Source organism: Protopterus annectens, chromosome 5.part0 (assembly GCF_019279795.1).
Source record: "Protopterus annectens isolate FY-2018-M chromosome 5.part0, PAN1.0, whole genome shotgun sequence".
Classification (NCBI taxonomy): Eukaryota; Metazoa; Chordata; order Ceratodontiformes; family Protopteridae; genus Protopterus; species Protopterus annectens.
Window position 1 is genome coordinate 1,794,280,311 of NC_056735.1, and position 24,324 is coordinate 1,794,304,634.

The window sequence follows — 24,324 nt, forward strand, 5'->3', positions numbered from 1 at the left end:
CACAAGTTCTATCATGCTTATGCATTAAATCACAATCATCTTGTTTTGTCAGACTGCATGGTAAGACTGTCCCAGAATGCCTGCAAGGTGAGCAGGATGGCCATTGTGTTTGCAATGCTAAAATGCAGACTGGCCCCTGGGCCGACTATGGTTTGTACTACCTGCACCAAAATAATGCCCGCCCTCAACCCAAGAGCAGAGGCATCTGTGGTCACTGTCATCCTACGAGTCAAGACCTAGAAGGCTCTGCCCACAATTTGCTCTTGGATATGCTGACTGAAGCATCTATATAGGGTCTAACAAGGTAATTCAATTGTACATTGAGAATTCATTGTAGGACTATGAAGAATGTGGATCAGAACTCCCATTGTTCAGAGTCAAACAGCTGCAAGTACTGTATTGTTGTAAATTTGCAGGGCTGTCTTTTTTTCAATCTCATCAACAGGCAGGAAAGCAGGATAGAACAGAGTGCAGCCTCTGAAAGTAATCAACTGAGCTGGCACCAACTGAACCTTGGTGAGATTGACAGTTATTCAAAGTACTAGGAAAGTCTGAACAGCAAATTCTGGGAAGTAATCAGACTCTACACTGTAAGGGCTGCAAAAAGCCAGTCATCCAAGTAATGGAAGAGATTGGAACTTTGGAATTGGAGGATTGTCATGACCAAGGATGTGCACTTGAATATCTCATGAGCTGAGAAGAAACGAAATGGCAGCCTCCTGGATTCCTTGGCAACTGTGATATGTAGAAATGTGGCTTGAAGGTCCACAAAGGTCACACCCAGGAAGGCTGCACCATAACCATAAAAAAGGGGTCCTTTATAAGGACTACAACTACTAGGTTTTGCAACCAGCTTAGCCTGTTTTGGGGTAGCCACAAATCTACTTGGGTCACTTTGTGCGTCTCCACATCAGGGTTCATTCCATGCATTTTTCATTAACTTGCCCACAGCGTCAGAAAGGGTTCCCACCAAATATAATGACCAAAGGGACGGGAAGGGCCTCAACCAAGATGTGCTCAGATTTGGAAGTACCTTGAGGACACAGCTTTGGTACTTACAGATATTATCATCTCCCCAAATTTCGGGTCATCAGATGCTAAAAGGCCGAAATCAGCCTCATGGCTGTCATGTACATTCACTGTGGAAGACCCTGCAGGGACGTCCATTTGCATCGTTTTGCACATAACCTTGTGCCCTTTCCTTGGAGGAAGAAAAACAAGAGCTCTACATAACTGAGATATTCTGTCGAACACAGACTAGATGGTGAAACACAGTAGACAGCACAAAATATCACAAGCGAGCCACAGTCTGAACCACAGCAGATAGGTGTGGTGGGGGAGGTGGAGGCTCAGGCTCAGGCAAGGAAGCCTGCTTTAATGGCTTTAGAACTATCCATCACTCCAAACGCAAGGTGTGAGCCACAGAGTAAAACACATTGATTCTGGCTAGTGATGACCCAAAGACGGAGATAGAAATAGCAGACTCTATTGGACTCTACAGGATGACACTAACACTCAAGGCTGAGAGGGCCACCAACATCTTAAGTGCATATGAGGGACCAAGACTTAGTCAAAGTTGTCAAACTCCATTGCTGATGTAGGAACTGACCGCGATGGGGCATGATCAATACTAGTACAAACAAGGTTAAGTCATTGACCAAGATGATGCCATTAATGTCCACCAATGGTTGAAACTAGAAATGATCAGCAGCACAGTCGAGAAATTATGCAGCAAAGGTGCTTTCATGGTCCCGGATGTTAATGGAGGAAGTTATCTGGAACCACATCTGCTGCAAGTAGCAGAATGCTTGTGGCAAACTCGATATAATCATGTGGCATACTCACTATAATCACTGAGGTCTGGTTACTTTCATCTGCTTCACAATAGCTGGGACACACACCTGCAAGTCCCGATGGATGGTAAGGAAGATGGCTTAGGAATCTGAAGATCTGGTTCAGAAGCAACTGAAGGGTGGCTGGGGCAGCTACATTCTGGACATGCTTTGCAATCACAGGTGGAGTTTAACTAAGCAAAACATCCTCAAGACTTTGACTCATGTCAACCTTAGAATTCTTGGCTAACTGGCAACTGTCATCATTATTTGGAAAGATCAGGAGAAATTCTGGAAAAATGAGAAGCCCTAGGATCATGAGTACTCCAGCAAGGGACACTAGAAGCCACCCATTCAGGTAAGGGAAATAAGAAACACAAAGTTCTATGCCAAGACATTACTGGTACCATCATAACCATTCTGGTTGCAATACAGATATCAAGTAGTAACATTCTGTACTGAAACTGAAGTCTAGCCAGTGTGAACTAATGGAAACTCTTGAGGCAACTGCCAAGTAATACACCAAAAAACATCAAGCCTAATGACACAATCCAGATGCCTTCATGTTCTGGTGCACGATCCCCTTTGCAATTTCTGTTTAGACAGATATATGTGATGTACTCCATATATAATCACTGAAGTGTAGTTACTTTCATCTCTTTCATAGTAAGTGGTGGAGGCAGATACCCCCCCTCCCAAAGTAAAGGATCAAATGCAGTCCTTTGAGCATCAGAATCTGTTCTGAGACTTCTTTGGACATGGTCTTGTCCAAAACAGAGTACTTTCAAATGAAAGAATTAACATCTCTAAGATTTGACAACTGAGAAAAACTTCAGAACCTACCAGTCCTTGACTACAGTTCTCAAAGTGGGAGATAACATGAATTAATATGCCTCTCACTGGAATGGTCTTCCTGATGAGCTGGGAAAGCCTGGAATCCAGGAAGTTTTACAGAGATCCTCACAGCCTGTGACATTTTTTGAAGGTTTTTGACTAAATCAAGAAAATCCAATCAAGGATGACCGCTCAATTAGGAGGGTATAAAAGCCTAAATCACTCCATTCAGCCTAGATACATTCCTGAGCTACTGACCTAGCCGCATCAGCACAGTCAAACTTACCGCAGACAATGGGAAGCCTACAGAAGAAGGTATAAGGGTCTTTTTCAGAAATCTTGACCTCAGAATTGGGGAATTCAGTCAACTTTTCCAGATTCTGAACTGCAAGAAAGGACTCAAATTGGGACTGATGGCACACACTTAAGAGACTTAAAAGTTCAAAGAGGAAAACAAGCACACACTCAAGTAAGTTTACCTGGCAAGGGACAGAAAGGTGCTATGGTCTCTGGAACTTACAATGGAGTAAATGAATAACAAAAGAATAGGACCTGGTATTTTCAGTAAGAGTATTACTCCAAGTCACCAAGGGCCATGAACTAAAGCTCCTGCTAATCACAGGAAAAAAAAAATAGCAAACTGAGCACACAAAGGTCCCCATAAGGACACACTTTGTAGGGGAGGCATTGTGCAAAGTCTGGCCTTTAAATTCCTTACTTTCACCAGTCTACCTTACAGTCCCTCTCACAAATAACACTTATCTGCCAGTCCCTATGCTGGTCATGCACCAAAGTCACCATCTTATTCAAGATGATGCAGGCCTCAAGCTTCTCCCACCTTCTTCTGTGGCTGCCTGTTCTGAAACATTGCCACTTGCTGTTAATTACGTCATGGGCTTCTCCCAAAGTAATACATGGTGCCAATGAAGGTTCCTTGTTTGTGTTCTGAGAAATGCAGGAAGACACAGAAGATTTTTGCAATTCAATTATTAAACATAGGAGTTTTCCATTAACATACACAAAATCAAGATCTAACTGTAAGAACAGAAAAAAATAACAGTGACAAATATGGGCTGGGTGTGCCTTCCTAGTTTGGCATATGACTCATCATGATGAATATCAGCAAAACATGCATGTCCCAGAGTGTGGGAAGACGCAGAGTATTTTCACAACTGTGCTTGATCTGGAGAATATAAGAAGAGAAAATACCAACAGTTATCGACTGTAAAGGGCCTTAAAGTCAGAATTCCCTTACAGACTGGGGTGGATCATTTCAACTAGAATTATTAAAGCTTAATTTAAACTGGAATTACTAAAACTGTCATGTTAAAGTGAGACAGCACCCTGTTCAAAGTTGCTGGTAGTATGTTATCAAATGCAATCAGAAAATCCATTTTAAAGTGACAGAAGAAAAAAGTTCAGAAGGACAGCTTGAAATGACATGCTTACAAGAATGTCCTCAGTCTCTTCAACTACTTTACAACCATTCTGCTCAACACACACATGTAACATTCAAAACTGACAAAATGGGGAAAAATACTTGCATCTACACTTTTCCATCATGAAGAGTTCATGCTTAAATTTTAAATGGTAGTGAATATGTCTACAGGTAAGAAAATTCAGTATTTAAAGTACACTGAACATGTAAATGCAGGGTCAGGTGCTGCAGTGCAGCATCATAACACTGCTGCCTCAGAGTGCTCAGTTTTTCAGTTTGGTTCTTAGCTTGGGTACCTTCTGTGTCTACAAGGGCTTTTGCTAGGTGCACCACTTTCTTCTCACATCCCAAAAGAATGTAGAAGGAGAAATAAAAAGACTCTTACAATGCACATATGTGTATATATCATTTGAGTGAGTGATTGTATGTCCCGCAATGGGCTGGTGCCCCATTCAGGATGAGCAGGGCCTGGACAGGCTCAGTCTCTCCCAAAACAAACTTCAATCGAATAAATGAAAGAAAATGGCAATGCAGTGTTTTTCTCAAAAATAAAAATCTAAAATAAAGCATTTTTTTTTAATTCTCAATATACATGTTAAAGGAATGCAGAAAAGTAATCTCTGTGGGCATGTCATTACAACTTGCAATTCTGGGTGGAAATGTATTGTCTTTTTTATACAATACAGCCGTCCGTCAGTAAAGTTCATGAAAATGAACTGTTACCCGTTTTCAAATGCCCATTTTTTTTTTTATGTTACACTGTATTCAAAACAGGTGATTTTGGCAAAGGCAACAGCCTTCTACCACTCACACGGAAACAAACCAGCCATAGGAGATTTTGGTGAGTTGTGGTAGTGCTGTGCTCTACATAACCTTAAAACTGCTTTGTAGTCCAGTATTTTTGCTTTCCTCTTTCAGAACAATATTGTTACTTCTGCCTGCAAGTACAGAATACTAAAATATTTGTGTGTGTGACATGGTTAATAATCTGAAGTAAAAAATTATCTCAGTAGAGGAAAAAATTAAAGGGCAGTACCTGTACACAAAATCAGTTTGATTACACTAATGGTCCTAATTTGATACTTGCCATACGGATTCTGCAATGTAGCTAAACGCTGTATAAGGTGTCAAATGGAATAAGCAAGAATGACTACGTGTGAAGGCTGTGTTATTCTCATCAACCCAATTATATGCCAAGAGAATGCTGCTCTGTGAAGTTACAAATTCAATTTTCACCATGGCCTTCTTACATATGCAACTAAAAAGAAACCAGTGAGGGAATGACTGTATAGGTGAGATGCCAGTTCCAGGTTATGGAGTTCTGCACGTAAAAAGCCTCAGACTGAAAAATGGGCAAACTTTTGAAAATTCACACAGTAACTTACCCCACTGGAGTTAATACAAATCGCTCTTACAACATGCTTCGCAATGTAAGGCAAATTTCTGGGCACTTATAAAGAAACCCCACTCAATTATCTTAAAGGGAAAACAGTGTAAAAAACAATGTTTCAAGACAGCTACATGACATGATTTCCTTCACTGTACATATTTCAATTATTGTTAACAGTACTGTTCAGCATCTTTAGTGCACATCTACTGAAGGCTTCTGATTTTAAAATCGGGCAGCTGTGACTTGACAATCTTACTACAAAGAACAACAGGGAAGAAAGGATTAAGAAATAAAGAGCATCACGGTAGAACATCAATGTCAGTGCTACATTAAGTTTGCAGTATGTTGCATAAATATATTTCTTGAAGATTTAAGGCACCTGTTAAATTGTGCAACATAGAAACTTATACAATATTCATTACAGTTCACGAGTAAAAGAGGTGCCCTGCCCGTGTTGGTCTTCATCTTCAGAACAACCTTTGTTGCACTCTCTCTTGTTGCATTAAGCCATATTCAGAAAATGAAGCCAGGTCCCGGATTAAAATGTAAAAATCCTAAAATAAAAAAAGTCAGCAAGAAGAAATATGAGTGGTGATATATTGATACACAAGGGGGAAAAGCAATAATTTATTATCAAATTGGTATCCACATTAATTAAAATTACAATTAACTATCAGTCCTACCTTTGGTGATTACCTTCAATATTCTGTCATCTAATCTACTGGATTTAAGCCTTGGTGTTATCAGAACCTCAAAGTAGGCACTTTATCAAAAATGTACTATTTATAAAGGTTCGAGCATATTTGTAGAGCTACAAAGTAGTACCTCATAGCAGGATTATGCATCTAGGCGTACAATCTAGATCTTACTTGAGGAAATTATAGCAGTTCCCTAAACAAAATACATTTTCAAAAGTGAATACTAGGATAACCTTGAAGGGACATTTTAAAACTAGACAATAACCTGACGTCAGAATCAAACCAAGTACCTTGCATCTATGAGCTGAAGATGTTTACCATTATGCCAAACAAAATCAGGCTAGTATACTGTGGATCTGACATACAGCACACATTTTCACAGCTATTTCCAACAGGAATGTGATGAATATTTAATGTTAAGCTAACTTATCACCATATTGCTCTGTCTATAACAAGTCACAACATATATGCTGAACAATGAACTCCTTAATAAGTTGTAGCAACCCCCCCCCCCCCAGTTGACTGAAATATAAACACAAAGTTGCTTCCTTGGATCCATAAGGTGCAAAATGCATTTCCATAGGTTTTGAGAATGAATATATTAGGAAAGAAAATGAATTCAATGAATAAGAACAGCATCAAACAAACTTTGGCAAAAAATATACTTCTATACTGGGTTTTACCTGTATAGCCGTTTTGCTTTTCCTTTATTGGTAGACAGCTAACCTAACCCGGTGAAATAGGTTCATAGGTAGGTACTAGGCTATTGGCCCTAGGGCCTATATAAGCCTAGCCAAAAGGTACCCTGGCTTTCGCCACCCAAGAAAATTATTTTCCTGTGCCACTGTCGAGCAGAAGTGATCCCTGAGGTGAATTTCCCATCTCCCATCCAATCATCAAGATTTTTCTTGAAGAGTGCTAATGAGGAGCTTTGTTTAATATAGATAGGTAGTTTGTTCCAGAGTATGGGAAGTCTCTGGAACAGGAATCTATCCCTCCAGCATGTTCTGTTTATTGTGGTGACAAGGTTTAGGTACCTAGAGAACATATTTTGTAGGGATTAGGATTTCTTTAAGTGGGGCATGTCTAAAAGCTCTGGGTTTGACATAGCTTTGTGTGTTAGGCAGAGATCGCCTCTGAGTAGGCAATATGCGACAAAGCTGCAGTTTTTTTTTTAGACAGCCTGCGTAGGGCATCTGTTTGAGGCCGGTAATCCTCTTTGTGAGGTATTTCTGCGGCCTTTCCAGTTGTTGTAGGTGTCTTGTGAGGTACATACCAAAAGGGGCATTGTACTCTATAATGGGTCTAATGAGTGACGAGTAGAGGGGAACAATGACCTCTTTTTTCCTGGATGAGAAACCTTTTGTGATGAGCAGTGCCACGTAGAAGGATTTCCTGACTACTGTGGCAATGTGATTATCAGAGGAGAGACTACTGTCCACCTGTGTCCCAAAGTCTCATCACACTTTCCATGTTAAGTAGACTACCGCCTATGTAGTAGTTCATGGATACAGAATTTTTACCAAAAGGGATGACAATGCACTTTTTGGCATTGAGCTTGAGGCCATGGCTTTGACACCAGGCATCTATCTCAAAGAGGCCCTTTTGTAGGATGTCCACATCTTTTGGAGTTTTGATTATGGCTCCTAGTTTGCAGTCATCTGCAAACTTCATTAGCCAAAGACCTTCTGTGTCAGCCTGTACTTCAGAGAAGTAGATACCAAACAGAAGAACCTGTTTGGTATCTATGCAATATGCAAGTAATGCATACACAAGGACCTGCAACTTCATAAAACTACCATCTGAAGTAACAATGACAAAAAAAAGTCTTTCTAGAAAAGAACGTATAATGTTTGGTAAACATGTGGATGGATGAAATGGTGACAGCCACACAGATACTACCCACTGACACCAACCTAAAAAGAAAACATCACCGAGACAGTGGCCATGCTAGTAGAGTATATGTACTACTTTTGTTTGGCTAATTCACAAGATCAAAGTCTGTGACCCTACAGGAATCTTACTTATAATTTTTAGCCCTCTTGGGCATCACTGTTACCCTCCAGTATCTAACGTACATGCCTGATCTACCAGCTACTCCCCTCCACCCAGACTTACTCAGTTATTTTTTCCTGGGGCCAGTTGTGGATCCTGAGGTTGTTCTAAGGTCTTGTCTTGTCTGTGCTTCTGTTTGGGGGGGTTATAACCTACCCACTACCCTTTCCTCACAAACCACACCCATTTTTACATCCAAGGGCAACTCCCCTCTTTGTACCAACCCCCAGGAAGTGTTTCCATGAACAATCCTCCCACTTGGGAAGGGCATGCCCATCCCTTTCCTGCCCCTCTTGTCAGTCGCCTGAGTTGCTAATCAAACCTGAGTTTGGCTGGGCTGTAGTCAGGACTTTATCCCAATAAACACTGGAGCAACAATTACAGGAAACTTAAAGGCAAATAAGATAAGGCTTGATGGATTTCCTAATACACATCTTATCTTGGAAAAGTTGTTTCCTTAGATCTATAATGTGCAAAATCTATCCCCATGGGTTTTCAGGATAAAGCAGCATCAAATAAACTTTGGCATAAAACTAGGTTTGGTAGACAACTATCCTGACCCTGAAAAACATACAAGTATGGCAAAGATCACACAGGGACCTGCAGCATCAAAAAAACTTCTGTCTGAAGTAACTATGACAGAAAGACAGTCTTTCCAGGCAAGAATCTTCCTGGGACCAAACTATACTGGTTAATTTTTTTCATTAACTTCTTCAGAAAAAAAAAATTGAACAAAATTCAATTTAAATTTTTTTTTTAGGCAAGGCTAACGTCTTATCAGAAAGTTTAAGATTTAACAACTCAAGGAAAAGATCAACAATGATAAGACAAGCTAGGAAAGGAGTCCAAGAAAGACAGGCTAATAAAGTTGAACAATGCATTTCAAAAGAAAAGTACAACAGCCCCAGACTAAGCAGCTCAGATATTCCAGCAACATGGAATGCAGCTGGCTATGAAAGAGATGGAAGATGTTATGCTCCAATACCAACATTAAAATCTCTTCCATTTAGATAAGTACGGCTTCCTGGGTGCATAATTCTGTGTTTCCACAACAATTTAGAAGGAACTTGAAGAAAACTATTAGAAATAATTTTTATTTTTATTTGTTAACCATAGAAGAAGGCTGATCAAGGTGGACCATTTTAAAGTTCTACTGGGAATAGTACGTGTAAGAGTTGCAAATTACATTTGAATCACAGCATTAGCCTCCAAGCTATGACATGAAGTCTCTGCAAGGAGGAGGTGAAGCAATCATTCTTGCTACTGCTGTATGTCATCCCTGAATAGTAGTCAGCGAGACTTGTGGACTACATATAGCTGGGCAACCATAAGGCTACACATTCACCTGTACAGGCTCGTTTTCTGGATCATGACTTCTCTATGGTACAGTGATTCCCATGAAGGGTGAAACATGTATATGTACATGCTCTCTCGAGCTTTGCAGACTGCATACAGACCTTCTGTTAAAATGAAAAAATGCTAAAAGTGAATCATGGTTCTTTGCATTTTGAGATACCTGTAATAATGTAGTAGTCTGGCAGATGGCAGACAGGATTAAGGCTATGAGCTGTTAACAAGCTTCTTCCTACGGCATGAGTATTGATTCCCTCTGTCTTCATTTGTAGTGTGACTGAATAAGTCAATTAACCAGACAGTGCTGTGGAGCAATTGGGAAACTGGACTAGGATTCTAAATGGCGTGGTCAGTGCTGTTTGTGATGACCACCTGTAAGTTACCATTTTAAGATTCTTTCTTTCGTATGTTAATTCTGCTTTTAATAGTCCTTCCCCAAAATGCTACCAAATGTAATTTGCTTTACAGAAAACACTAGCTGTGCATTGAGTCACGACTCTCTTAACAGAATACAGAGAGCCCTAAAGATGGTTAAACATTTGTATATACCTGCTTATCATGACCTCTGCAGATTGCACTGCCAAATGTTTTGGTACACAGTTAATTCTACTTAAAGTGAACCAGTCTAATACTATATGCAACAGTGAAATAATGTTTTATGTTATATGAGCAATAACACTGCTCATGGAATTATCTGCAGGTTTTCTTTCACTGCTTTCAAAGGAACTATTTGAATAACAAACTGTGGAGGATGCACAACAGTTATCACCCCCCAGTTCCAAAACAGCACATGGAGTTGGGTTAGCTTTACACAGTAATTTCCTTAGCTATCAACAACAGTTGTGTGCTTCTTATAGTATGCTTAGAAAACTCCACGTTACAACTAAAAAAATCTTTTTCACACTGTTTTCTGAGCTATTTTAACACCTCAATCACAGAGTACTTTTTATAGAACTGTAATGTGTTTTCCACAAAATGGCTGCCAATGGGGCTTGACATATCAACGTGACCTTATCTTCAACCCTTTCTCTTTCCCATAATCCATTTCAAGTCTGCTTTATACAAGTCATGCTAGACAAAGGTAGTAGTGCTGTATTCCCATGCCATTGACATAAAATGGGGGCATACCTCTCAACCTTGTAGTACAAGAAATCTGTACAAAGCCAAAAAATAATAGGGGTACAATGTCCCAAAAACAGGGACAGATTTCAAATATTGCTGTTATAAACAAATAAAATTGCTAGAGTAAAAGGATTTGTGTTATCACGCATTTTCTGAGGGATATGAAGTCTGAAAATCAAATGTATATCATTACTTAGTGACTTGAATCCTTAAGTGATTTGCAAGAAAGCATTTTATAAGGAATGGGCCAAAAATATGAGGAAAAACTCTGGTCATTCTGCAAAAAAGTGTGCACAATTGAGAGGTCTGAACGAGATTAGTGTCGGTCACTGTCATTTTGTATACCTTCTGCAACAGGAAAGCTTTTTCCTGGAATGACCCTCATTTTGTGCGAGTCTCACAGCCTGTTTTACACTATACTAAAGAGTTATACATGCAACCCAAAAAATAGCTAATTTGCAGGTCTTTGTTCAAAGTATCCTTTTGTAGTCCAAGATGAATTCCAGGTCCCCTTCCCCTCACTATCCCTGAGATGTCAAAACTGTCACTGCATTTACAGATCTTTGCAGTTTCATGTGTAAGTGGTAACAGCTGCTACTGGAAAGGAAGACATTTGAAAGTAATTATGTTTCCCACTGCCTGCAGTGGAAAGATTTTTTTTTTTTGGGGGGGATGAATACTGTAGAAAATTATTTCAGCTGCAGTTGTTTTACAAAGTACAGTTATGTAAGAACATAGAGTACATGTTCTACTGATCACTAATGCAGAATACTTGACAAATGGGCTGTCACTGCTGATATCCTGCTGGGGTTCCAAAGCTTTACCTTCCCTGGGTCATACATCTGAATTATGACCTCAGCTTATATGCACTGGGGTATAAAGACAGATCTGCAAGCATGGACCCTTAGTCTTCAAGCCATCGACCTGAAGACTACTGAGAGTAGAGTCTGGACAGGTGTAGCTCGAACTGGTAAGAAAACAACTTCATACTCACGTAAAACAGCAAAGAGACAACTGAAGACAAATGTGAGCTAGAGAAGCTGGGATAGAGGGTGGCTAGAATACTGCAACAGTGATCAGTAGGACATCTACTGTTATGGTAAATTCTTACACAACTATACTATGTCCCAAGTGAAATCACTGTTACAGTACTCGACAAATGAGTAATTTCCAGAGCTGAAGGAGGTAAGGGTGGCTGGCTATTGAGTAGAAAAGTTGTTCAGTAACCTGGACAGGACTGATCTAGCAAAGGCTGCCGTGGACCTGGAGAAGTCATCAGTCTTTTTGTGTTTTCTAAAGGTGTGTACTGAGGACGAAGTAGCCACCTCTAAAATAGACAGGAGTCTCTGCTCGTTTGTGTAAAGCCTCTCAGGAAGCAATTGCCCTACTGGAATGTGCCTTAGGGCAGGAAGGCAGGTTCTTACAATATTGCAAGCAGCAGACAGAGAACTTTATTAATTTAGGATGCAACAGTTTGTTTGGAGATTGGCCGGCCCAGTAAAGAGGGCATCAAAGATATGAAAAGCTGATCAGTGTTTTTGAAGGATTTAGTTTTTTCCAGGTAAAACCCAAGATACCTGTGGAATGTCAAGAGAATGCAAGATCCTTTCCCCCTATTTTGCGAACTAGGAAAAAAGGTGGGGAGATGAATGGCCTCATTGAGAGAGAGCGCATTCACTATCTTAGGCATGAAGAATGGGTTAGCCCCGAGTAACTCTTTCTCACAGATAAGAAATCAGGGAATGGCCATGAGAGCTTGTAGCTCAGAAATTCGCTTGGCAGAGTTTAGGGTCAAGAGGAAGATGTTTTTTCCAAGTACAGAATTTCAGGGAGGCAGCAGATTCGGTCTCAAAGGGAGGCAGAATAAGCTTTTCTAGCACAAAATTAAGAACTCAAAGGGAGGAGATGAGTTTCCTGGGGGGTTTAAGGTGAAGAATTCCTCTGACAAAAATCTTGACCTCCAGCCAAGTCATATGTGGGGAGCTAAGTGGGAGGCAGGCATTAATAGTAGACAAAAAAAGAAGTTAAGTACTCACCATAACGTTCCATGTTTGTAGTCCATCTCGCCCTTCATTCTTAACATATGGGTTAGGAGCTGATCCTTGGCTCGACTCGGCCGATTACAAAACTCCAAGTCTCTTAGTTGGCTCGTGGCAAGGCAGGTATCCAATAGTGCACTAGTAAGAATCCCCAGATCTCGTCTGCCGCATCTACGAGTTCAGAAGTGCTTCTTGCTTGGCCGTGGCCAAGTTGAATATTTTTCATTATTACTGCAGTTTTATTGATATTTCTTCATATAAAATAGCTTAGTTTACTTGGTATTAGTGCTAGTTTTTCATAGGTATCTAATAGTGTGTTTTGCTATATTTACATAGTTAGCGTTGAGAACTTGTTGGCCGTTTTAGCCCGTTTTTGTTCTTTGTGTGTTATGTTTCTGTGTGCTAGTTTTTGACAGTTCCGCGTTTGGGTTAGGACCTTGTTTTTTGACTAGTTTTTAACAGTATAGTTTATGGTGTGCAGTATCATTTACCATTGTTGACTGCTGTTTTAATATTTTCTATTGTGGTATTTTCTGACTTTCTTCTTTCCTATTTCCGCAGCTAGGTCCATTTAAGTTAGAGGACCTAGTCCTGTTTAACTTTCTGCCTCTTTCTTCACAGGACTAGGCCCGTTTATGTTAGAGGACCTAGTCCTCTGTTGTTTTCTCCTCTGTGTGTGTAATTTTTTTAATGGGGCTAGGCCCGTTTAAGTTAGAGGACCTAGTCCTCATTGTGTTTTGTGTGTAGCTTCCTAAAGGGCGAGTCCTGTTTAAGTTAGAGGACCCTGTCCTCTCTTCTGTTTTATAGAACTTCCTTTTTGGATAACAGACCCAGTGGCAGCTGCCTTAGAAAAAGCATCTACAGCTCCACTTAATGCTTTGTCTGGCTAAATGGGTGGTCAGTGAAAGTGAGCTCTGCACCTGCTACTTCGAGTCAGCAGTGCAGGGGCCACCCAAAATAACTATGTTAGAGAGATCAAGTACTTACGTCATTTGAGTATGGTAATTAAACTGCCCTAAAAGCAAAGGTAGCAGAGGTATAAACTTTCTTTCCCTAGTCTATCCATAGCCTTACTATCTTTGTTTTTAGGTGGGGCATGAGCACCAGGCAGCAGCTCAGAGGGCTTATCTGAAGAGGAAGAGAAACTGCCAAAGTGTCTGCCACTGGGTTTTTATACAGATATTAATTCATCAGGGACATCGTAAAACCTGTCTGGTTTTTGGGAAGTGGAAGTTGAGAGTCAGGCGCAGAAGAGGTGGACTGAAAAGTGTCCTGGAAAGCCTCAAGGACAGGAGTAATTGGAGAAGGGGCAGGGATACCCATCTTTAACAAGGGAGTAATATCACTTCTGGACATTGGGGATCTGTGGGGATCTGTGTAGATTGCCAAAGTGTTCACCATGTTCTATATAGTCTCACCAAAGGAAGCTTCCTCAATAGGTGAGCCAGGTGAGAGAGTCCTCTTCATCAGAGAATTGTCCAGAGGAATGCATTTGAGAGGAATAGACCAGAGAATGGTCCGAGTCCTTGTCCCACTCATCTGAAGAGAAGGAAAACCAGGGAGGATTTTACGGGAGTAACCTGTGGTAAGGAAGAAGGGAGGTTTTACGCAAAGAATTGTTTTTACAACCCTTGTGAAAAGTCCATTCACTCTCTCCCTAGATGATGAGGGGATATAGTCCACATAATTAGTCTTCTGTTTTTTCGTTTTGGATATGATGTTTGCCTACATTATATGTGCAGAGGTTTGCAACCTTGTATGACCTCTATTAGACAGCTTGGGATCTCTTCCCCAACTAAAATCTATAGGATGCCATGCAGTTCTTCTGAAATAATTAGGCGTGGTTCCTTGGACATATCAGCAGTCTGCAAGGCCTCAGGATCCATACTGGCCTCTGACATGGTCTCAGTAGTAGGTAACCGAGTAGCAGTCTTGCATACCGTGGGTTCTGTAACCTCAGCAGGTATGTTGGAGTCAGAAATGTTGGACTGGTGGATCCATTCTAGGCCTCGAGCTTTTTCTTTGGCTGAAGAAACGCATCCGAATATCCAGAGTCAGACATGTTGGACTGGGCCAGGTGTTAAAGATGCTGAGTCTACGGCAAGGTATTAAGAGTTGCCAGCCAAAACCCAAGGGTTTTTGGAATGAACAATTGACAAATTGACAATTAGAGCAGGATATGTGATTGTGTTCTGGGCCTAGACATAAAAGACACATGGTATGCAAGTCTTTTTTTTTTTTTAAAAATCAAGAAAAATCTTTATAAATGATCACTTATGACATGGGCAATCATGTATTTATATAAATAAAAACAAACCATACTGACATAACGTTTGTTGCAAACATTATACATCACTTGCAATTAATCCAGTCACTGTCAGTCAAACATTATATAGCTCATTCAGATCCTGACTTCTTTTAAACCTCATTCCTTGTCTGCAAGTATTGTTCCCAAAATTTCTATTTTTTTCCTATGTAATTTGCTCCTGCACTTTTCTAAATATTCCAATTCCAATTTTCTTATGTTACTATATTCACTAATTCTAGTACAATTGGTTTAGTCTTGGATTGCCATTTCCTAGTAATTGCTGTTTTGGCAGCCACCATAATTAGAATCAGCAAGCTTTACTATGTTTAGGCAATTCTGTATCATAGCTCAAAAAATCATTTCCTAAATCATATCAATCTTTACCCCCAAGTATTTCTGATAAAGTGGTCTGCAGGGAATTTTTAAGTCTGCCAACTCATTACACTCTCAGAAAATATCTTCCCAATTACCTCTTTCTTCCCCATCACACCTCCAACATTTCCCCATCATACCTCCAACATTTGCCATCTACCTGAGGAGAAATTCTTTGAGTCTATGTAGCGTATAGAAATACCTATGTAAACATTTCCAAGCAAAGATCCTAAATCTGCTAGACTCCACTGCATATTTGGGAGACATACATACATCTTCACATTGTTTCTTTGTGAATTGCTTATCCAATTTCTCTTCCCAATCCTTTCTAACTTCCTCTGACTTACTATAGTTATGCAATATTTTACATGCTGTACTAATTATTCCTTTTTTAACAGCGCTTTTGTTCTAGATTCTACTAAAATCTCTACCAGTGCTGGTCTTTCATTTAAGATCCCCCCACTTCTTTCTCTTTCCCTATACTCCGAGATTAACCCTCAACAGGGATGGCAATCTCTAGCCTGAAGTCCAAATAAATTCTTGGCCTCTTCCCATTCTATTAACTTTCCCCTCTAATTATTTGCTCCCAATACCTTGGTTCTTTTGCACGTTTTCTCCAATAAATTCCAGTCCCTTCTTGACGTTTTTCTATATGCCTAATTGCAGTCATCAAATGTTTATTTCTAATTACTTACAAGCGAGACAGCACAATACCAGTACTTACATTTTGCAGTGCTAGTCTCACCATATTTCCCTCCAATTACTTTATTCCCTCCCCCTCACAAACACAGCTACGTACATACAGGAAGATACAGGTTTTTGCAAGTCTCTCTGACAATTCTTAACTAAATGTATACATCTTCATTCCTTTCACCACATCTTTAAGTAGCTAGGTAGTACTTTCTAATCACTATCTTGTGAAACAACCCATTTTATCCATTTACTCACAATTATGTGGTTGTTCTATTTCTGAGCCATTCCTAGTTAACTTCAGTTCACTCTCTCTGATGTCCACATTTTTTCAACTCTTCCAACTTTGGCTGTTTTAACTTTCCATTTCTTTGGAAAGGCTTTTTTTTGCTATTAAGACAACTAAGCAGACCATCGCCTTTACATGCCCAGCCTATCAATCCAGAGCATAGCCGCTTTCATTGTTACCTTCTCCTCCCTATCGACTGAAGAAATGTCTTGAATTTCCTCTTTAAATTCATCTACAATTTTACATCCCCAAAAATATGTTCCTAGGTCCCTCCTTCCCCTTCTTTTACAACTCCAACACACATCTGTGAGAGGGAACACTCTTTGTAGTCTAGTGAAGATATAAAAGTTCTTGTGCAGACACTTCCATCCAAACATCCCAAATTTCCTAGCTTTTGTTGCAAATCTTGGGAGCTAAACACACTTCTCTCCATTGCTCATATGTATATTCCATCCCTGTTAACCCATTCCTTTCTGTAGTGAAAATTTCCCTTGCATACTTCTTTCTCTCACCTTGGTTAGGTCCCTCAATATTAACTTTTTCTTGAACTGATCTCGTCTCATTTCAATCGTACTGGCATTCATTCTCCCAGACTTTCCTGTTTGACTCCTTTTTTCTGCTACCAAAAAAAAATTATTATCCAACTTCAAAGTCTGTTTATCTTCTTTCCACTTACACCAACTAACTTATTTTTATTTGTTCCCAATAACTAGACTCCTTGTTTCTCATCCTCCACAGATATTACACAGTCTCCTTTTTGGAGACTCTGATCTTTTAGATTATAACCTATAGGTAGTATTAACCACTTCCAATTTGTAAGCTGGGCTAATATTCTCTGTTACTCAAGCTGCACTACCTTTATTCTCCCCATTAAATCCCCAAAAAAAGCCCTAGACTCTCTCCCTTGCCACATTTTCTGCCTGTTTAAATTTGCAGTCTTCCATTTTACCTTGTATGTGTCATCTTTCAGAAAGTAAAGGAGTCTCAGCTTCACTGACCGATGACATTCCATCAAATCTGGTTACGTCTTTACCCCCCATTCTTATTTGGGACTTAAGTATTCCCATTTTACTCTTGTGCATTTCCCTTCCCATATTAAAAAAGTCATAACTCATTTCCTTATTCCATATCACCTCCTCAGGAGTGTAAAAATAAGACTGCCACACAAACAGAACCAGTGGCACCAGTTGCACTTTAATAGCTTGTATCCAACTAGTCAGACCTCAGAAGTTATTTCATAGTTTATTTCCTCCACCATTTGTCTTGAAGCTTGCTGGGTGTTTTCATGAGCCAAATATCCAAATATTTAATTTTATAATGACCTCTTAAGGAATAGTACTCCTATACTAGTTCTTGGGTTGGTACACAGTTTATTGCTATTGCCTTGATCTTGGTCACATTTTATACTTTGCCATCTATAGTGGTGCAGAATCTGCAAAATATTTGGGATCTTAGTTCCTTTTCCATTATATATACTATTACATCATCCACAAAAAGTGCAGTCCTTTCTCTAATCTCATCCAGTCATAGTTCTTTACTTCAGATTTTCTTCTCTCTACTGCTAAGTGGTCCAAATATAGTACGTACAGTACTGGCAATGGGGTGGCCTTAAAGTACAGTTTTGTACCTACCATAAATGTAAATGTTCGAGTGTATACACTACTGCAGTCATTACACTTGGGTTATCCTGCCGTCAGACGGTTCCCCAGTCGGCCTGAGTTCCAAAGTCTTGGTCCGGCGTCAGCTGTTGTCGCCTCCTCCCTGACGTCAGTGCGACAGAGGTATATAAGATGCAGCCGACACCATTTTCTTCAGTTTTTCTTGCCCCAGATGTCAGGTGCCCCTAAATAGGTAGGCAATTCCAATTGCTAATAAAACATACATAAGAAAAGCAAAAAACAACTTACAGCTCCCAGCAAATACTCCCCATAGATAGTAAGGGTAGAAGACATAGGCACGTACCAGCCAGTAAGAGGGGAAGGAGGGAGGGTAACCTGGACTGCAGCAGTGTATACACTCGAACATCTATTATGGTAGGTACAAAACTGTACTATGTTCATCGTGTTACACTGCTGCAGTCATTACACTTGGGTAGAATCCCAAAGTTGAGGTGCTGGTTCTATAAGGCATTAGGGGTGGCTATAAGGCCCTGCAGCACTGCAGTGGCGAAGCCAGCTCTGGATTTAGAGTATAGAGGCAGATGGTAATGCTTGGTGAAGGTATGTACAGAACTCCAAGTTGCTGCTTCCAAGATATCCTTTATTAGGTACTCCCCTGAGGTAGGCAGTTGAAGTGGCTGTTGCCCTGGAGTGAGATCCAATGCTGCTAGGTACAGGTTTTCCATGGTATGTCTAGCAGAAACGTATACAATGTCCTATCCATTTTTAAATAGTCTGTTTTGAAATGGCTTTTCCATGTGCTCCTGTAGCATATGCTACCAATAATTGCTCAGATTTTCTGAAAGCTTTGGTTTTGTCCAAGTAGAAGCGCAACTGCCTGTGAATGTCAAAGAGTGCAGTAGTCTCTCCCCTTTATTCTGTGGTTTAGGATAAAAAGTTGGCATGTGAATAGTTTGGTTTAGAGCCACACATTGCCAGGAGCAGTTTAGTTTTATTAATATATATTTAATTCTGCTGTGTTAAAGGAGGCAAAAAGAAGTTTAAAAAAACAAAAAAAGTTGAAGTCCCAAGTCCCAAGTTGAGTAGGTGCTCAGGTCTTATGTTTTTTTTAGCCCTACTGGTACTGTTTTAACAGAAGAGAAAATTGGTGGTGGATCCATGTTGTAGCAGAGATGGCAGAGTGGGGATCTTGATGGATGGGAAGGGAGGAGGAGGCCTTGTCCCATCTCAGTTAAGTTGTGTAGTCTGAGGAAGGTTTGGGAGAAAGGAAGAGAGGAAGGCTGTGACTTCCAGGTTCCAGATCTCTTCCATTTATCCAAAATAGGCTTCCCTTTCCTGGGACTGGCCTTCTGACCTCAAGAATGACATCCATAGCTTTGGAGAGAGGAGCATTTTGTATGGCTAGAAATGAATCTTCCATGCAGCTTAAGGTAGGTCTTTAGCTGGCTGTGTAGTATTTGATCTTGTAGTTTCTCCCAGCTGAATGAGAGGGCTCTGAAGATGTGTGGATTCAATTCCCATTCATGGGGATCCATGATGTTTCTGCTGAAGTCGTCTGCCAGTGTGTTTCTCTCTCCTGGCAGGAATTGTGCTTGCAGATGAACTTGAAGGTGTATAGCTGTGTTCCACAAGGTCATGGCTTGTCTGCATAGGGGGTAGGAGTGAGTGCCCCCTTGCTTGTTTATGTACCACATAACTGTGGTGTTGTTTGTCTTTAGCAGTAGTTGTCCTGGACGCAGCAGGTCCTTGAAAGCTACAACTGCATTTTGCACAGCTAGTATCTCTTTTTGATTGATGTGAAGATGCCTTTGTTCTGCGGGCCACGTGCCCTGAATACATTTGCCTGCCATGTGTGCTCCCCAGGCGTAATCCGATGCATCTGTTGTCAGTGTTTGCCTGGCAGTGGGTTGTATAAAAGGCTGCCCCTTGTTGAGGTGACAAGCTTGAGCCCACCATTGAAACTCCTGCTGAAGGCAAGGGATTAGTGGTATAATGGTTTCTAAACTTTGACAGTGTTGAGACCATACATTCTTTAGGTACAATTGTAGTTGCCGCATATGCAGTCTGGCATATGGAATTAGTAGTATGCAGTATGCCATGTAACACAAGGCCTACAGAATTTTTCTTGCAGGGAGTTGGGTCTTTGTTGCCATTAATTGAAAGTATTGAGTCAGTTGTCCTTGCTTGTCTGGCATGAGATAAGCCATCTGGGCCATTGTGTTCAAGCTGGCAGCCAGGAATATAATCTCTTGTGAGGGCACTAGTTTTGATTTATTTTCGTTTACTGTGTACCCCAGGCAACTTAACTTTTTACAAATGCCAGATGCTTTAGAAGAATGTCCTTGCTCTCTGCTTGAATCAGGCAGTCGTCCAGCTATGGAAAAATTTGAATTCCTTTTTGTCTGTAAAATGCAATTACTGGTGCCAGGCACTTTGTGAAGACCCTAGGCGCAGTAGATAAGCCAAAGGGCAGTGCAGAGAACTGGTAGTGCATTGACCCAACTATGAATCTGAGGTATCTTCTGCAGTTTTGTCTGATAGGGACATGCAGGTATGCCTCCTTGAGGTCCAAAGTCACGAGCTAAGCTTTCTTGCCCAGCATGGGAAGAAGCTGCTGTAGTGTCAACATTTTGAATTTCGGAACATCCAGGTAAGTGTTTAGAGATGAAAGATCCAGAATGGGCCTCCAGGCTTTGTTCTTTCTGGGTACCAGAAAGAGTCTTGAGTAAAATCCTTGTCCTTGCGCCTGTGATTGCACCTTTTGAATAGCTCTCATATCCATGAGTGCTGTAATTTGTTTTTGAGCCTCTGCCCATTGATATGGTGGCAGATTTGGCATTCCTTTTAACCTTGGCAGAGTGTGAAAGTGGAACCTGTAACCTTGAAATACAATGTTGAGAACCCATTTGTCTTTGGTGATCATTTGCCAATTGTGGTAGAAGAGTGCCAGTTTTCCTCCCAAGGGGGCTGCCAAGAAGGATTTGTTTGGCAGCTGTAGTGGGAAGTCATTGGAGCTGCTTTTTTATACGGTTGGGGCCTGTCATCCCCTTCTTTCTGGCCTGATGCAACCCCATTGTCGAGGCCTGTAAGGACCTTGTGTTTGAGGTCTGTCTGTAATTGGAAAGGACCAATTCTTAGTTGGCCAGTTTCTGTTATATCTAGGAGGCTGAACCTGTAAGAAATCCTTCACAGTTTGCATAGATTTTGCCTTATCCTCCATTTTCTTTAATACCTCTTCTGCCGTAACTCCAAATAACACATCCTGCTGCAAAGGTGCATCCAATAATTTTGCTTTAACATGATCTGGTAATGTATGTTCTTTTAACCAAGCATGTCTTCTAATGACAGAGCCTGTAACTGCTGCTCTGCAGGAGGCCTCTAGAGAATCAAAACCACATTGCAAAGTATGCTTTCCCACTTGTTCAGCTGCATGCAATAAATCCTGCATTTCTTTAAAATTAGGAGGATCTGATTCTGGAAGCATTTTTTGTTTTAACTGACAAAGTAAAAATTGCTGATATTTTAGCATGTGAAACTGGCAATTTAAGGCTCTCATTGCTAAAGTTGCAGACGTATATATACTTTCTTTCCCCATCTGGTCTAATGCTCTGGAATCTGTCAGAGGGAACTGGATTCTTGGCTGAAGAGGCCTTAACTCCTTTGGGTCCCTGAGAAATAGTTTCAGGGTCAGCTACAGGGCTTTTATACAGAAATTCGTGAGAGTCAGGGACTCTCTAGTATCTGTCAGGTTTAACAGGGGTTGGAGGTAAGGAATCAGGATTTAAGCTGGATTCAGTGTACACATCATCCACAATATCTAACACTGGCGGAATAGCAAGGGGTCTGTGGTGAGGTAATAAAAGGAAGTATCTGAGCCTTTTCTTGGATTCTGAGTAATCCTGGTCTTCCCAGTGGAAATGCTCCCTCAGGGTTTCCCCAAAGGGAGTAGAGTAGTCCCCAGGGTGTGAGTGATGGAATGATTGATTCCTCAGCATCAGAATCTCAAGGGGTAAAGAGTATCCTAGGTCTGAGGATGAATCAGAAGAGATGGACACCTGGTCGGATGAGTCATAGTCTGCATCCTGTCTAAGCCTTTTATCAGGAGGGGGTTGGGACCCCCTGATCAGAGTGATTAGGTCTTCGGCCATTTTGAGCATTTGCTTCTTAGGCATGGAGGCCTGTCCTGGAGAATGCTGTATTTGTTTATTTGATTTTAAAGGAGGCTGAGGCTTAGACTTAGCTGAGGGTTTAATGCTTAACTGAGTAGGTCTGAAGACACCCTCTGAAGCTGTGGGTTGCTCAGCTACTCCGGATCCCTCTGAAAGGTTAGTCTCAGTAGGCTGAATAACTTGTGCATGCGAAGGCCCAGTCATCTCCACGTGGGAGTCAGAGCCGGCCTGTGGTTCTACAGAAGTGGTCATCAGGGGCTGCGAAGGCGCCTCGCTAAAAACCGGAGAACCGGCGACTGGCCTAGAAGAGGCTTCGTCGCCAGTTTTGAGCCTTGCATGCCTATACTTGTCTCTGCGCTTTTTGTGTATTCCGGCTGTCGGAATTTTCGACGGCATGGTATAATTGAATTTTCTACCAAAATAATGTCGGGCAAAATCAAACCGGTTTAATAGTGTGCTTGTTAAACCTAGCACAAAACTGACAACCAGTGACGTCGTGGTCTGGGCCTAGGCATGGGATACAATAGGAATGGAAATCCTTATGAGGTATTTGCTTCCCACAAGAAATACAGTTATTAACGTTTACTGACATCGGTCTGAGGCAAGAATAAGTTTCCCCAACGGGGTACTTGGTTTTGTAGAAGACTTCGGTTCTGGATTCGGAATGAAAATCTCAGGAGACTGCCAACCGGCACTTGTGAACTACTTTTGCTTTGGGCACCGCGCGGCAAGAAAGACTAAAGAAAATGGCATTGGCTGCATCTTATATACCCCTGTGGCACTGACGTCAGGGAGGAGGCAACAGCAGCCGATGCCGGACCAAGACTTTGGAACTCAGACCAATTGGGGAACCGCCTGACGGCAGGATAACCCAAGTGTAATGACTGCAGCAGTGTAACACGAACATCTAATCCCATTAACTATCTTAATCACAGCTGCAGCTCTCGTATACAACTTCGGGAACCGGGTTATCCATCCCTTTGGAAAATTACATTCCTTCAATATACATGCTTAAGTCATGTAAATAAAAAGGTTAACATGGTTTGTTTTACTTTTCTAATTTAATAAAGGTGCTAAAATCAAATGATTTATTGGCATCCAGTCCCATCAACATGAATGGTTTATCAAGTTCTTCCCCATCTCCTTGCATGTCTAAAGTCAGTCTTCCCCTGTGTAAACCCACAGTGGTCTATTCCAATTATCCTAGTCATTATCTTGGCCAATCACCTGGACAAGACTGCCATAAGTACCTTGCAGTCATGGTTAAGGATTGAAATTTGCTTGTATGACCCCAGATGAGTTGCATCTTTTCCCTCTTTTGGTATTACAACTAAAACAGTCTTCTTCCCCTGTAATGTTAAAAAGGCAATCAGGTTTTATTAACCTCGGTCTCAGTAACCCTCCAAACTTCTGTATGTATACCATCCAGCCAAATCACTTTCCTTGTTTTAAAGTATCAAACAGCCGTGTGTCACTTCACTTATAGAGGTCATTACAGTCCAGTTCTTGTTTTCTGCTACTTTAAGTTCAAACCACCGAAGTATTCTTTGTTTCCCTTTTCACTTCCTATCTTTCCTCCCAATAATATTCTTTTAATATTTCCTCTATTTTCCCAAGTTCCCTTTCCATTTTCCACAGAGTTTGGATACTTCAGCTTTGATATCCTTTGTCTAAGTCAGAATGATAGGCTAGCATCCCCATATTTTTTAGATCCTTAGCAAAATACAATAATCTTAAAGGTGCCTCTCTGTTTCATTAACTTTATCAGTGTAGTCTTTTGATTTATTGCTGAGCTTTTTTTCTCTATACTTGTGCTGGCCCTCGTCCCATTCTCCTTCCTTTTGTTTTGTAATTCCTTTCCTACATTTTATCTTTTTATGCTGTACTTCCTCTTGGATGCATCACAGATTCCTTGTGCCCTGATGATAATTCTCATTTTCATGCATTGGTTACATCTAAAGCCATGCCCCCCCCCCAATGTAACCCTTAAACCTTCCTGTATTACCCTTCTTGTACAGTGTATGTAATCCTTTTCAAAAAGTACACTGAAAAATACCAGTACCTTTCCCTATATGCCTTAGGCTGACATTCTAATTCTACTTCTAGAGGTACATAA

General features: G+C 40.8%; 1 protein-coding gene across 1 annotated transcript in view; it reads right to left on the reverse strand.

Moving 5' to 3' along the window:
• Positions 1 to 2,226: 2,226 nt before the first annotated feature.
• Positions 2,227 to 24,324, reverse strand: part of ZDHHC20 (zinc finger DHHC-type palmitoyltransferase 20) — a 1,600,692-nt gene continuing 1,578,594 nt past the window's right edge. The window contains exon 13 of the mRNA XM_044072039.1: positions 2,227 to 6,048. The gene's annotated coding sequence lies outside the window, so the exon portion shown is untranslated. The remainder of the gene's footprint in view (positions 6,049 to 24,324) is intronic.